Source organism: Denticeps clupeoides, chromosome 7, assembly GCF_900700375.1.
Source record: "Denticeps clupeoides chromosome 7, fDenClu1.1, whole genome shotgun sequence".
Classification (NCBI taxonomy): Eukaryota; Metazoa; Chordata; class Actinopteri; order Clupeiformes; family Denticipitidae; genus Denticeps; species Denticeps clupeoides.
The window spans coordinates 8596459-8612120 of NC_041713.1; the positions used below are offsets into that span (position 1 = coordinate 8596459).

Sequence of the window (15662 nt, forward strand, 5' to 3'; positions counted from 1 at the left end):
GTGATCACTGAACTGTATTGAAATAGTGCATCAATTTGACACGTTTCTGTCATATTTCTACCCGTTTGTCTTTATGAATCTGAGAAAACCCTCGACCAAAACCGATCATTTGGATTCCCGCACCCATTCCATGTCTTTATTATGCGCAGTTCCGGCATAAATAAAATGCAATAATAAAAAAAAACGAGTTGGAGTGAGTTATTGGGTTTCTACCATGTGATGAATACGAAGTGGCACCAGACGAAGGGCGAGTTGAGAACAGGAAAAAATTGGCAAGTGCAAGAGTCTGAGTGACTCCCACGGGGATGAAATAAGGTGCCCAGGGTGAGCCAGCGCCATCGGTCCTGGTAACGACGTGGATGCCACCTTAACAAGCCCGCGGTTCTGGAGTCGCGGCACATTTCAGCAGCGGGTCCCGTGTTCGTGGAGCCAGAAAGCCCACGTCGCGGTTCTGGTCCCCCGCGCACGCTGGCGCGGCCGGCGCGCAGCGGAAGCGGGCGGATGGGAGGGGACCGTGGGAGGGGACGGCTGCGTGGGCTGGCCGGTGTTCGGTTTCACCGCCGAGGCACGTGACCGCAATGGCTGCTCCTCCGGGCGCAGCGGCGCATCAGTCCGCGGGCGCTCCGTGAAAAAAAAAAAGACGCGCGGCGGCGTCGGCGGCGGAGGAGGCGGAGGCCACGGCGCAGCCCGGCCGACCAGCGGGGGAGCGACACCGTCCGACGGCGAGAGACGAGCCGGCGCGTCGTCCCCGTCCCCGGGCTCTCCGCGGCGCGACGTGCGCGACCTTGAGACGAGATTAAGTAAAAAAAAAAAAAAAAAAAAATTCAAAATTCAAATCATCTCCGGCTGCGACTTCCACCAACCAACACGTCGGTAGGAGGAGCCAACAGGTACCGCGACCGGACAGGTAGCCGAGACCCCGGTACCCGCAATTTACTGTCATTTAAGGCGAAACACGCCTCTGTTTATGTTGGATCAAATTCCTTTTTTTTTTTATGAGCTAGTATTTAATTGAGTTATTTTTTTGGTACCGTGTAAGCCCTCCTGGAATGGTGGAATCGGGAATGCTGAGCGCTCCTGCTGAAGTTTCGTAGTTTCTCGGTGCTTTCCAGGCAGTTGTACGAGGCCCTTGGAAAGCGCCGAGCAGCTTTTTTTTTGGGGGGGTTGGTGGTGGCCATGTATTTTGGGGGGACTTTGGGAGAGGGATGTCTTCTGCGGGCCTGGCACGGACCGCCGGCGACGCTGCGCTTCTGCTTTCTGCTGCGAGGACCCGCAGAAAACTGGGTGACAAATGCGGAATCGCCGGCTTATAGAAAGTGCAGCTTCCTTTTTTAAAATCGTCGCCTGGTGCTTTTTGGACTTCAGGCCCGTGTTGCAAGTTTTTTCATCAAAACTTGGGCGCACCGCTGAAGCCATCCTTGCTTAAAAATACGGGCATTTCAAGCGATGGCAACACACACACACACACACACACACACACACACACTATTTGTTTTTTCTTCTCGAGCTAAACATTGCAATAGAGTAGAAAGCTGTACTCCTCGAAATCTGTCTGATCTGCATCCATGAATGTCCGGTTGATTGGCCATTCGTTCATTCAGATCTCTCATACTTTGCAGCCATAACGTGGGACAGATCGCCCTCACACTGTTTGTGTGTGTGTGTGTGTGTACGTGTCCAAGCCGTGCAGTCTGATGTTATCTCTGTCGTGTAGGAGCATGCTACCGGCTGTGTTTTCGATGTGTGCTCATGTTGGTATGCGGTGGGTCAGTTTGCCGTCTGATTTGTGAGGCACGTATCGGGCCCGGGACCTGTTTTCACTTACGTGCATGGAGAGCAGAAGGCACTTGTGCGCCCTCGCCGCACATACGTACTTTACAATCATGCGTCCTCGTCCACTCGACACCGTGCATGTATCTGTCGGGATTGTAAGTGTGTGCAAACAGGTCGAAGAGCGTCTCAAGGAGCTCCCGGCCCTCATGAGGCCACGAGTAAAATGATTCTGTGCAGCGCTGTGCAAATTGATTGATCCTGAGGCAAGCCCAGTCTTGCTGCTGAGGATTCTGGGAAAGGGGGCCAAGAGTTCTAAATTTGTCTTTCACCGACTGGGCCGCCCCCTCCCGATGCTGCATGGGTTTGTGGGAAATTAGAAGCTTGAAATAATATGAAGTAATTTATCGAAATTGTATATTATTTAACTAAGGGCTGTAATGATACACAAGCCAAGGCTGAACTGTGCGTGGTCTTGTGTCAAGGTGCCAGGAGACAGAAGGAACACCTGAACCATACCAGCTGCTGCCCTTAAGGGCTGTTGTTGCGTCTAATGTGCTATATAACATGTTAATAACATGCCGATCTTTCATATGCATGTGGGTGTGTTGGTAGTGGGTGTGCTTCACTGCCAAAACAAAGCATTTTACATTAATACAAGTCAGATTGGGCTGTGTTGGTCGTTGATTGTACCTAATGTGTGCCACGGTTCCTATTGTGTTCCCATTGTGAAAGGAGAAGAGGAAAATAAGACTGTGAGCAGTTTGGTAAGAATTGACAGAGGGTTTGGCAAAAACATGGCGAGAAAACCTGCCGTGTGTGTGTGTGTGTGTGTGTGTGTGTGTGTATGGTAAAATGCGATGCCGCACCAGCGCTCTCACACAATGGCAGCATTTTGGGAGCATTCCTTCACGGGTGAAGTGTAATGGACTTCCTAATGTTCCTCCATAATGGGAGTTGTTCGGGTAGCTGGTGAAGGGCGCACATTTATGACACGCACTCATGGGCAGGAAATGAAGTCCGAGAAGAAATACGGTGAGCCGAACTGGGGAGAACAAGCATGTGGGGATGAAAAGAACTGATGTAGGAAAATTTCATGTACTGGGGAAGGGGGCATAAAAGAGCTAAAGGTCCGGAAAAATACGAGCAGCTGGTCATTTGTCCGTGAGGGACAAGGAAAGTGGAAAACAGACTTTCAGCCACTTGCTGAAGAATACAGACTGACACGGCCACAACGTCAAAAGTGTTTTGTGCGGTTGTGAGCTGGTTGCTCCAAAGTATTCCCAACACCTCTCTCAGGTAGCCAACGAACCGATCTGGGAAATTTGGAGACCAACGTGTTGGTATTATTATTTACGTGGTCTATCTTTATAGCATCCGCATGAATCAAGCTTTAATGCAAGTATCAGTATGTCTGTGTATGTAATTAGATAGATCTTGTCGATTTTGACATTTTGCTTGCCCTTGCTCTAATTATTTTACTGTACACAGATCAAATTAAACAAACACATTTCATTAAATAGCACTTTGTTTTTATCCATGGCCTATGCAAACTTTCATCAGTCCGTAAATCAGCGCGCTCGAAGACGGCGTGGTAAATTCAGCACTCTCCTGTAATTGGACGAGGGCCACGGTCAGGAATCTGCCCAAGCCAGGCTGTATCGATTGTGCGATGTGTGTGTGTGTGTGTGTGAGTGTGGATTCGGTGCGGGGCAAGTGCATAGTTCCCACTGTGTAAACACTGGCATCTGCCCGCCTGTCTCTCTTCACATGGAGCAGCAGTAATGGTCAGCGGTTGCAGACGGCGGAGTTACGGTGGTAGTTCTTGGGCGAGTGTGCGTTACGTTGTTGTATTTTTGTCTATCGCGCTTGCTGCTGAGGTGCAGCTGCTGTTTGCACTGTAACCTTATTAATGTTTTGTGTGAACAAAGGCCTAATTTGACCTGAAAACAGTGCTGCGGGGTGTTGCCGTGCGGTCGGAGGGATGAATTAAAGCGGCACAGGGGCAGAGCATTTAACAGCACTTATACAATCTGTTCGATTTCGAGTACAGATACTCCAAATGTGAACATTATAACTGTAAATGAACACATGCTAACTGTAGGATCTGGGTATTTCAGGCGTTATTTCTCTCTGATCCTGAAGTAGCTATGCAAACATGCAGAACATACGGGTTACGTGTCCAGTTTGTACATTTTTCTACTAAAAGGGTTGTTTTCGGTGGAACAACATCAGTAAACCGTGTCAGAACGGGTGCTGGCGGTGCTGGTTTGTTGAAATAAAGGACGGGAACGGCCGCATCATCCATACACAGAGAAAAGTGAACCGTGATTCCCTCTCGGCTTCCGCTCTCTTTTACCGTTACCCGTGTGCACAATAGTTAGGCCCGGTGGCCTTGCCCCTTTTCCACTGCTCTGGGTCCTGTGCAGGTTCCCAATTGTGGAACCAGTTCAATGCTTTTCCACAAGAAAAAAAAAATGGGTTCCTGTGCTCAAAAACAGGCACCGAACCAGCTCCTAAACTTTGCCGGTCTCGTGATGTCACGAGCTGTGGGCAGATCGATCGATAGCGTTAGAAGAGAAAATGGCCGAGAATGTGCAGCGTCCACAGAAATTCAACAAAAATCCCAACATATGAAGAAATAAGGGAAGAACTTAAAGTCGCAGGCTTCACACGAACAAATTTGACCATACGGTCAATAAGCTAAAGAAATTGAAGGACCAGTGAAGTGGAAAGGAGGTATCGGCCTGTCTGCTGCCCCATAATAAGGTTCCCAAGTCCTCACCATCCCCGTCCCACCTCGGCCTACTAACCACTCAGCAGCGTGCTGGTAGTCTCTCATCTATGACTCTCTGTTGCTGCCCGTGTGCCACCCTGCGCCCCTTTCCATTTGTTTCCAAGCCGTACCGCACTTCTGCGCCGCGTGGGCCTCGCGTACAATAACCAGCCTTCAATGCGTCCAAGGTTTGTTGGGTAGCTCGTGAACCGTAATTTGTAGGTACGAAACTTGTTTATCCTTACTTAATTCTGTATGGCCGTATACTATCATAGTTTTTCTAAAAAAAAAAACTAGTCCTAAAGCATGTGAACACTTGTTGATTTAATATCTAAATTGAATTATTTAACCGAACACCCATACTTTTAATGCTCCGGCTCACCTCATTTACGTTATTTACATTTACATTTACAGTATTTATCAGACGCCCTTATCCAGAGTGACTTACAATCAGTAGTTACAGGGACAGTCCCCCTGGAGCAACTTAGGGTTAAGTGTCTTGCTCAGGGACACAATGGTAGTAAGTGGGATTTGAACCTGGGTCTTCTGGTTCATAGGAGAGTGTCTTACCCACTAGGCTACTTCCCCCCACTACCACGTTATGACATCGTATTTAGATTTACAGTGGAGCCCAAAGGCCAAAGGGTCAAAGGTTACTGGTGTCAAACTCATGACTTAATTCAATATCGGCAACAACAAGGTGATGCGTGAGGTGCGTAACATCGCCGCCCGCTCGACAGAAAGAAAAACAGGAAGTGGCGGCTGTGAGGAACACTGTGTGCCGACGCTGCTGGGGGGGCACGCATGTCGCGGCAGTCACGATGCTGGCATGATTGCAAAGTCACATGTGGAACCGGGGGCACTAACCCTTCCCCTTTCTCCCCAGCTTCTGCAGCTGCACCGGGGTTCGCGTGGGGCGCAGCGATCCGGCAGCGGGAGACAGTAAACGAAACATGCCGCCTCCGTCCCGTCGGTATTTAATGGCCGCCGTTAATGGGGCCGCCTGGCTGCGCTCCCGTGTGCGGGGGGGGAGGGGAGGGAAAGAGAAAGGGAGCGGGAGAACAGGAGAGGGAAACAGAGATGTGGGTTGCGGCCGCTCTCATGCTGATCCGCTCGGTTTCGCCGTTTGCATTAGAACGGTTTAGGGTTGGGTTTCTGTAATGGGAGCTGATCAGAGATCAGCACACAAGGGCTTTTTCAGCGTTGCACTTTAGGGCTTTTGCCGAGTCCTTTTTCCGTGCGTTTGCTACTTTCAGCCCTTTATTTACTCGTATATTTACCCCCCCCCCCCCCCCCCCCACCTTAAGTGTTTATCACTCTGCCTGCCACTTCTCCTCGGCGCCCAAGCAGTGCAAGTCACCATTACCCGCCCGTACGCCAGCTAATCCCTTTGTGGTGCCGGAATGGATGGATGATTCTGGCAGCCTGATTAGCCCCATAAACTCTTTTGTTCCTGGAGATACGATTCTCGATCGGCGAGGCTGTGCGGCACTGGGCCTGGCCGCCCCCAACCGGGTGGGATGCTGTCCTTTTGTCTATTGGATTTTGGCTTAAGCCGCTGCAGGCTTCACCTTAATCACTGATCAGGCTCGCCGGATTGATGTGGACCCAGTGACCTGGGATTGGGCCCATTATGAGTGGCCGAGGGAACGTATTATGGATGCCCTCATGCGTTATGGGAGAGTATTCTATTAACCCAGGTGCAAGACAGAGCAACATGCTCAGCATGTACTACATGGATTCCACACATGCATTCATCAATTAAATACGTGTTCTTTAATGTTTAATGTTGGGCGATATGAACGAAAAAAAATGATCACTACAATTTTTTTTCTGCATTGATCAGTTTTGATAATAGTTTCAAAGCAGTGTTCCATTTCCTAAAGAATACTAAGAATACTGATAATACAAAATGTAGGTTTAAAATGTAATTTGATTTTAGTGATATCAGTGTGCAGGCCTTTGGGATGCAGGAGGAAACTGTGCATGGGCGAAGGCCATAATTAAACTGGAAGCGTGAGGCCACAGCGTGAGGCAAACCTTCTGGCCCTTCAGGAGATATGTGTAAAGAAAATCCTGTTAAACTGTCAGTATCATTACTTATTTTAATTTTTTTTTTTTCCGTCAAATTCCGGCAGCCATTTTATTCAATTAACATTTAACAGCATTTAACAGTAGAGTGTAAAGTATTGTAAACATTTAAAGTGACAGACAGTGCAAGAATACAACAGACACTGGTGCTAGCCTTTTTTTTTATTCTTAAAAGCAATTATTTATCTTTTTTTTTTTTTTCTTTGGCTTGTGTAGTGATACTGGGTTTTATTTTCACCACAGCACAAAGGCAGAAAATATGGTACAGATCCATGGTCATTTATTCACCACATCCAACATATGTAAATGTCTTTTTTAACTGCGGCTTTGGCCAACACTCTGCAAGTGCTGCCAAGAATTCCTGTATTCTTATGATCTGTCCTTCTTTTTTTGTGTCTTTCATTCTTCAAAAGGGCGGAGTCTGTTGAAACATGTTAGCCGAGCAGATCGCCAGATCTCTCTGAGGCCCGTCAGAGATCTTCTCTCCGGCCTTCCCTCCAGCCCCTGAGCTTTGACACGCCATGACGCAACAGTTCAAAGGCCCGGCGCTCTCCTTGCTCAACGCGGCCGTAAAAAAAAAAAAGGCACGGATGGCGCGCGTAAATCTCCCAGCAGAAAAGCGTCGCCCCCCCCCCCCCCCCCCCCCCCCCCCCTGCTTCTAATTTACGGCCTGTGCTGCGCGCCGGACACTAGCCCAAACAGAGCCCCCCGCCCCACATCCCCTGCACAAGGAGCGCACTGCAAAAAAAAAAAAAAAGTGCCTTTAACCCCTGGCGACCCCGAAATTCCAGCACAGCGGTGTCCATTTGCAGAGAGCTCGTTATCAATCATGTACTTGATGCGTAGGACCCTTGGCCCGAGCGTTGCAGAAGGAAACCATGGCGACCAGGGACAATGAAAAGAGACCTGTAGACGGGGGAGAAATATTGAAATGGGAGACAGATGTAGGGAAGCAGAAATCCACGGCTTCTGGATTTGTCTGTTTCCTGGCAGAGGGAGGGACTGGATGATTGATTCCTAACAGAAGATCATTTTCATTTTCAAAAATGTTTTTTTTTTTTTTCTTCTTCCAAACAAGGAACAAAATAACTTTTCTGGACTATCAGATTTAGCAGTATTTATTGCTAACTTTGCTCATTGCGTTTTTGTGCCTGCAGTTACAGGCAGCTCCTCGCGCGCAAGCCGCCGTTTGAGCGGTTTAAGTGCAAAGCACGAAGAGGTATGATAGGATAGTGAAGAGCAACTTCTCAAACTTTATTTATTATCTCTGGATAATCTAATGCTCTCACACCTCCGGAGTCAGTTGCTCTGTGGAATCAGCGGGGATCTAATGTAAGCTACCGTGCTCCATCTTCCTCAAAGCCTTTTGAAACACTGAAGCGTGCGGCGTAGGCCGCCTTAACTGCGCTTCCTATTCCTACTCGGGCTTCGCTTGTTGTGATTGGCAGGTGTTTCAATGCTTTGATGCGATCTAGGCTTAAGGCTGCAGATGCTTTTCACCCCACTCCCTGCTTCCACTCCGGAGTGCATGTTAAATGCCCTTTTTTGCAGGGCTTCATTCACTTCCAGGATGAGTCTCCATCTTGGATCAGCCTTTTGTTTTCCGGCAAGAATGAACACATTGTTTTTGTGCTAGTTGACTCAGTCCTTTTCCTTTTTTGTCATTTTTTCCAGTTAGGGATGACAGGGTTTTTTTCTCTTCATATATTTTGATGTTAATCTCTTTTTAATGTCTTCTTACTGAAAAATGTTGCTTTAGAGCAGAAACAGGCTTTCAGTAAACTGTTACTATCCACAGCACCTTCACCAGGTTCCTCCCAGACAAATTGGTTTGATGCTCTCCTGCGCACAATGTAATTTGTTGGGGTGACTTTGTTTTTTTTTTTTTTTTTTTTTAAATAGTCTTGCCAGACTGTGTATGCTGAAGTCGCACCAGTCCACCCTGTTCCCTGTTTATGAGAGAGAGCTGAACCAGCACGGGGCCCGTAGCTCCAAGAAGTCCTCTTAAACCAGGAGACTATCCACTTTACTGGAGCAGAGTTTATAGTCTAACCGATGACATCTGGATGTTGCTAGCTTGTAGTACGTGTACAAATCAGCTTACAAATGTATGACTGGTCAGGAACCTCCAGATAGCGAGGACAGATCATGAAGGAGAGGAGTGAGGAGAAAAAGAAGCTTTTTTTCAATGCATTGTCATACAGAGAACTCTCCTCTCTTTGGAAAATGATAGGATATCTCCGCGAAGTGGGATTCAATACCGCTAATGCCACATTTCAAGAGCGTTGTCAGCGGGGTCTGACAATCGTCAAGGAGAGAGATTAGGGGGCGATGGAAGAGGATGAAGATAGTGGCAAGTGAAGCTGATTGGGCATGCTTTCTTGCAAAATCTGTAGGGATAATCTGCCTCTTGACTAGCAGCAGAATAGGTGACATATAATTGCCATGAAAGTGAGTCCATAGTGACAGTAAGAAGGACAAAGCAGAGGGTGCTTTTGATTAGCATCATTTGCAATAGACACTCTTGTGTCCCTCTGACTCCCGTGGGTGCTCACCTTTGAAAACCAAGTTTTCAAGGTTGCGTTACACGCTACACTACAGACGTCCATCCTCTCTATATGCAAATGGTTGGATTAAGGATCACAGCTGAGCACGTCTCAGGTGATTAACAGAATCAAAGAACGGGATTGCTTTGATTGATTGGTCAAGACCCTGCTCCCCCAATGCTCCTCCTGGAAAAAAATAGTTGAATTCAAACAAACGGACAGAGCAAATTGCCAAAGTAGTACTGGTAGTACTCACATTCCGTACTGTACTGTGTCCGAGTGCCGCGATCTGACTTAAATCGGCGCCCTCAGGTTCCAGGGTGAGTAGCATCAATGCGACACTCTACTTTGGATGCAATGCTGAAATGTTTTTTTTTTGTCTGGCCAGTACAGTTCAGATGACTGCAGTTTGGGTTTTTTAACTATTCCGTAAGAAGTTATTGTCGCCTATTAGCGAATGAATAAGAACGTTCATGTAAACGCGCCAGATTTGGCATCTCTTCAGATAGTACATGCCCGATCAGGTTGTTTTGAGGGTGTAGGATTTTATGGGGTCTCTGAGGCGTCACATGAGGCCCGGTTGCAGCAGGAGACGCAGGATATCCTGCGGAGAGAACTGGGCAGGGACAGGAAGTGTTGCCATGCCGCTGGCAGTGTCGTGGGAAGTGGCGTGGTGGAGCTGGCGGTGGTGTTGGCAGGCGTTGTAAAGCGTCAGCAGTGTGCCCTGTGTGATTAGGGACTTCCCTGTCTGTGACTATGAGTACCCCCCCGGGATCGTGTAAAAAAAAAAAAAAAAAACAATAAAAATTGTGTGTGTGTCAAAGAAAGAACCAACTTAGTAGCATTATTTGTAATCTGTTTCACAGCACTTGCTGTAAGACGTAACGTATTGTGCCAGGTCCATGTGTGGTTGTGTACGCGTGTGTCTACTTTAATGCCACCTCCTGTGAGTGTATCGGCGTTCTCAAGTCAAACCGGCTACACTTTACCCAGTAATGTAGTTCCACACAGCCAACTGTGTACAATTTCGTTTGTTTTTGCTATTGAAATTCAAGTTGTAAAGGGAAATATGTTGAATATGGCTTGTTATATGGCTGATTGTTCATGGGCTGTCTCACATTATTAAAAACTTACCTTTAAAAAAGAAAAACAGTTCACCACACACCATACTGAAAATGTATCACAATTGATACTTGGTTGGGGCTGTCTAATTTTTACACGCACACACACACACACACACACACACACACACACACACACGCAGAAGAAACGTCCCGGTGGTCTTTTGTCTCTGGAGCTCTGTCGTGTTTGCTGGGTGGTGTGTCTGGCTTCACTGTGGAGTGGAGGTTGCCCTCCGCGTGTGATGTATACTTATTTTTGTGTGCTTTTAACTGCTTGAGATTGTTGTTTGAGGTGTGTGTGTGTGTGCGTGTGTGTGCAGTATCCCCAGTAACTCTGTGAAAGTCATTAGCGCTAGCAGCATTCCTGCTGAACTGTTTCCCCAGTCGGCTTCCTGTGTCTCCCCAGCGCCACTGTCACTGTCCCCCGTCGGGCCCTCATGAATGATTTCCTCTCAGGAACACACCCTTTTGTGTGTGTGTGTGTATGTGTGTGTGTGTGTGTGCTCTACATGTGCATATAATAGACTGTATTCACTGGCCTCGCTCCTCTGTCTCATTCAGCCTGACAGCTGATACACTAGCAGCCACTCTGGGTCATTAGCCCTCAAGAGAAACCAATTTCCTTCTTTAACATCTAATTATAGTTTTAAATCAGGGGACACTGATTGTCCGACACACTTATCCTCACAGTCACAGTGTGTATCTCTCTCTCTCGCACGCACACACACACACACACACACACACACACACACACGCAGACCGTTCCAGACAGCAAAAGCGAACAGCGGCTCCTCTTTCTTCCAAGCACGGAAAATGCAGGACTGCGCCCACCCTCCTTGGCTGGGTTTGCTGTGGTGCTGGTTCTTATGAAGTCAGTGTGAGCAAGCTTGTGTGTGTGTGTGTGTGTGTGTGTGTGTGTGTGCGTGCACGACGGAGATAGACAGAGAGATCTGAGGTGGAAACTGACCTAGTGTGTGTGGTCTGTGAGAACCTGGACAGGACAGCGAGTCCCATTCTAGAAAAATAAACACAGCAGTCCACGCTGGCCTCGGAGATGACTGTGCATGTTTGATTACCGCAGAACGGCTGCCAGCGCGACCACATCAGTCTCCTGACCTCATTTTTGAGGGCGTCATGAGAGTGTGTGCTTGGTGGAAGTGTATGTATTCCTGTGGTAACCCCATAATTGGAGTTATGTCAGGCGTAGGCATTCATTGGGTTTGCGCTGGTGTCATTATCACTGTATGTATTTGTGCGTGTGAGGCAGGGCACACACATGTTCAGTGCCACCATTTGTAATGCTGTGGGACACACATCTGCGTGCATCTGGAAGTGTTGTTATTTGGCAGCGAGCTGTCTGCGTCTCGTTCTCACGGAGTTTGTACTTGCTATTTCTTAGGGAGTATTAAATGTCCTCACAAAGATAGGGACAATGGCATACAGGACATTAAGTGTATAATGGGTGGGTGGGTCAACTTTCTGGCCCTACAATCTAAAACATGGAGGTGCTGACAACATTTTCTTTCATTACGAAATCTGTGAATTTGGCCCTTAATCAAGAAACGTATTTGTAAGTTTGTCCCTTTTCTTTTCTGACACTGAAATAAATTCTGTATGATAAACAGAATTGCAATACTAGACACCATTAGAATCACATAATTAACATTTATGGCATTTAGTAGAAGCCCTTATCCAGAGCACTTACAATCAGTGGTGTGTGTGCTCTAAATGTTGCAAATTCCCTTTTGCATATTCGCTGCTCGTTCATCTGCCTCAAACACAAAGTACTGGTACTTCCTCACCCAAATTTTACTCTCTTATCTCTGTGTCTGCATTGCTGCAGCTGCATTAGTTGTGTAATGTGTATCTATTTCCTCATTTTGGATACATATTGGACTCAGTATTTGCATGGAATGACCCACTCGCAGACTTATACAGACATAGAAGGTCCCCTATCATGAAAGTTTCACATTGTGAGATTATTTAACACTAATACGAGTTCCCCCGGCCTGTCTATGGTCCTGCCATGGCTCGAAATGGTCATTCTGCTTCGCCAGCTCAGATGGTCGAATCTGGAATTTCGCCTGTTATGTCGACATAAGGGGAAAGCTTGGCTCCCGTTTCTTATGCTTTGTCCGGCCAGAGAATGTCCCACCCCTCCCCTAGAAAAGTAACTCCACCGACCTTCATGGCTTGAAAACGTGCGAAGCGTTGCAGTTGCTCGGTGATTGGACGTACAAATGAGCACACGGCTCATTTTGTCTGCGGCAAACATTGTGGTTGGTGAATGGTGTTGATGACGTCATTTCCACGAATGCCCACTCAACTTCTACAGCCCGCTCTCCTCCTTGTCCCGCCTCTCTCCTCCTCATTTGCATTTAAAGCTACACGCATCGAAATAGCACGTCCTGGTGAAGTCTCGTTGTGTGACTGGCTAAAAGTAGCTGTAATTTTGCACCACGGCTGAATTTTGGATAGAGACTTCAGATATAGTTTTAGGGGACCACTACGACCAATATAAAAGCAAAAAAAAGTATTTTCATAATAGGGGACCTTTAAGTTGAGAACCGCAACTTCCATATTACTTAGGTCGCTATTATGAGTCACATTAAATACAAACAAATGTCTGTAAATATAATTTTGCCGGTGTGAACAATGGAAGGCTCATGAAATATTATTGCATGGCCTGGTGCAGAAGCTTTCAACCACTAAAACTTTTCTTAAAAGTGTGCGTTTGTGTCATGTCTTTTAAGGCCGTGTGCAACTCAGTATTTTTTTTTGGGGGGGTCTATACCACTCCCCTCTGTGTCTGTCTCTCAGATGTCAGGCTTTTCTGTGAGTCAGGGTGGGCCTGTTCCTATGAGTCATACAGCGCAGCCCACGCTGAGGAAATATGGAAAATAATTTCATGTGTGTGTGTGTGTGTGCTCTTTTGCAGAAGTGAGAGGTATGTGGTATCTAACTGGAGCTTGGCACAAGCTCCTCTACACACTCCCAGCGCTCGGCGTGCATGCTACACTTCCAGGCCAGCCATTTCTCAATCACAGAGCCTCCACCACGACTGAACTCAGAAGCGCACGGTTATTCGCTCAACTAATATATATATATATATATATATGTGTGTGTGTGTGTGTGTGTGTGTGTGTGTGTGCCAAAACATGCACAAAACTGTCAGAGCTCCCTCCTCACCCCTACTTTTTTTGTCCTTATCTCAAAAAGGAAATTAATTTCATAGCACCCTATCTTGGATTTACATTGGTTGATTTAGAATACTAGATATTATAACACACACACACACACACACACACACAAACACAGTAATGTTTGCTTAATACTCTTGTCAAGTCCCGAAATGTCTCATATGTCAACAGGGTATTTTTAGAGTGTGGTATTTGGGTGTTATGTAAAAAGTGTGCCTGGGATTTGTGGCAGATGACAAAGGTCAGCCCCTTCAGCTCAGCAGAGCCAAGTGTTTGTGTGTGTGTGTTTGGAAATATGGATTTATTCAAAACCATGCTCCTCAGTGACAGCGTCTCAGAGGGCAAGACTGAAAAGGCAAAGGATCACATCTTACTTTGGATCATCTCAAGTTGGTATAAGAGTCCTTGACGTGACCTTGTGTTTCAGCGTTATCCCGGTTTGAACACCAAACCTGCTAGGCTGTTTATACATAGGTAATAATGCACAAGTGCATAATTAATAGGGCTACACAATTTGGGGAAAAAGACATATTGCAATTATTGAGATCAATATTGCGATATGCGATTGCAATATGATAAAGGACACCTGCTTGTATATCAATGAAAAGTTGCATACAAATTACTAATAGTGAAATGTTTAATTTCAAAGTGAAACGTACAAACTACTTATAACAACTTGAAATGCCCAGTGCTTTCAAAATACAATATTCTACTAAATTAAATAATCACATTACATTACTGTGGACCGACAAACCCTGGTTAGGCTAAACAACTGTTTTGATTATATTTGGCCATTACAAAATCATGTATAATAGTTCTTACGTTTAACCAAAAATGTTGTTTGGAGGCTGACACAGGGATGCATAGCTTTGCTAGCTTAGCTAAGGTTAAGATTTGTAAACTGAGGTGAATTTCTTTAGGAAACCTTCAAAGTTTGAGAAAAGTTAACTAAACAGCTAAGAACAGTCTAAATAGTTAATGCCTACGTTTCGGCAAAACGTTGTTTGGAGGCTGACTTGAACACAGGAATGCATAGCTTCGCTAGCTTAGCCTAGCTAAGCTAAGGTTAAGACTTATAAAACGGGATTTTATAATGGCCAAATATATTCAAAACAATTGTCCAGCCTTACCTATGAAATGTAATCCCCGGGATTTGGTTTGGAGCGTACAGCGGTTTGTACAGCCCCAAGCAGCACAAGAGTGAGGCATTTTTATGCACTTCTCTCCATAGACATGTATATGCTTCACTCCACAGCAGAGCCTATCGCAATATGGCGGTGACGTTGACGTACGTGTACCCATATGTCTATGCGAGTCACGATTCTGAGGTCTCCATTGAACCGAATCGAAAGTCATGTGACCAAACACATCACATTTGAGTGAAGTGAGACTTCAGTCAGATCGCAAAATTTGAGAGAATGAGTGTTGCCGATTCAATCCTTGTTTTAATAATTTAAACACAGCTTTTTGCGTTCATATAATCGCATAGACTGACATCGCGATTACGATTGTGATTAGATTAATCGTGCAGCACTAATAATTAATTAATCATAGGATGTAAACCAAGCAACAATAATAATCCAACAATAATAATTATAATCCTCATTTATAATTCTAATTTAATGTCTTATATATTATGTTGAAGTGCTGTGTTTAATGCAGGCATGACATTTGTGTCTTTTGTTGTAACTAAAAGAAATTCAAATGTCCAGACCAAGGCAAATTGGAAAATTGATGGCACTCAGTAGCCTGTTTAAGGCCGTTGTTGAGGATTACATCAGCAGGGATGCTTGCATGAGGGTTTCATCACGGCGACGAAGGTCGGAGCCGAGACCTCGCCACCACCCCCTCTCCTCCTCCTTTCTGCTTACTGCGCAAAGATCTCCGCATCAGTGGGACACGCTCTCCCTCCTCCATAGCGGACCTTGCCAAAAAAAAAAAAAAAAAGGAAGACTGTGCCCTTCAGCGTGACAGCAAAGATGCCGGATTGGCTGAGGCAATTCCCAGCTGTGCTCCCTTTGAGGAGGTGCGGTGCTGGGCTGGAGAATCAGGGGAGACGGGCGGAGGAGGGGAGGACGGCGGTGGGCAGAGAGCTGGAGAGGATTGGTGGGGAGGATTTCAAATGAAGACCTCTGAAGTTGCGCACACAAATGCCCAA

At 46.4% G+C, this 15662-nt stretch overlaps 1 protein-coding gene across 5 annotated transcripts in view; it reads left to right on the forward strand.

The window, feature by feature from the left end:
• Positions 1–564: 564 nt before the first annotated feature.
• rarab (retinoic acid receptor, alpha b) overlaps positions 565–15662 on the forward strand; it is an 86617-nt gene continuing 71519 nt past the window's right edge. For 2 of the 5 annotated variants that reach the window (XM_028985814.1, XM_028985816.1), the window contains exon 1: positions 565–907. The gene's annotated coding sequence lies outside the window, so the exon portion shown is untranslated. Of the gene's footprint in view, positions 923–15662 lie in introns of all 5 variants that reach the window. The other 3 variants (XM_028985815.1, XM_028985818.1, XM_028985817.1) reach the window with 2 other exon arrangements.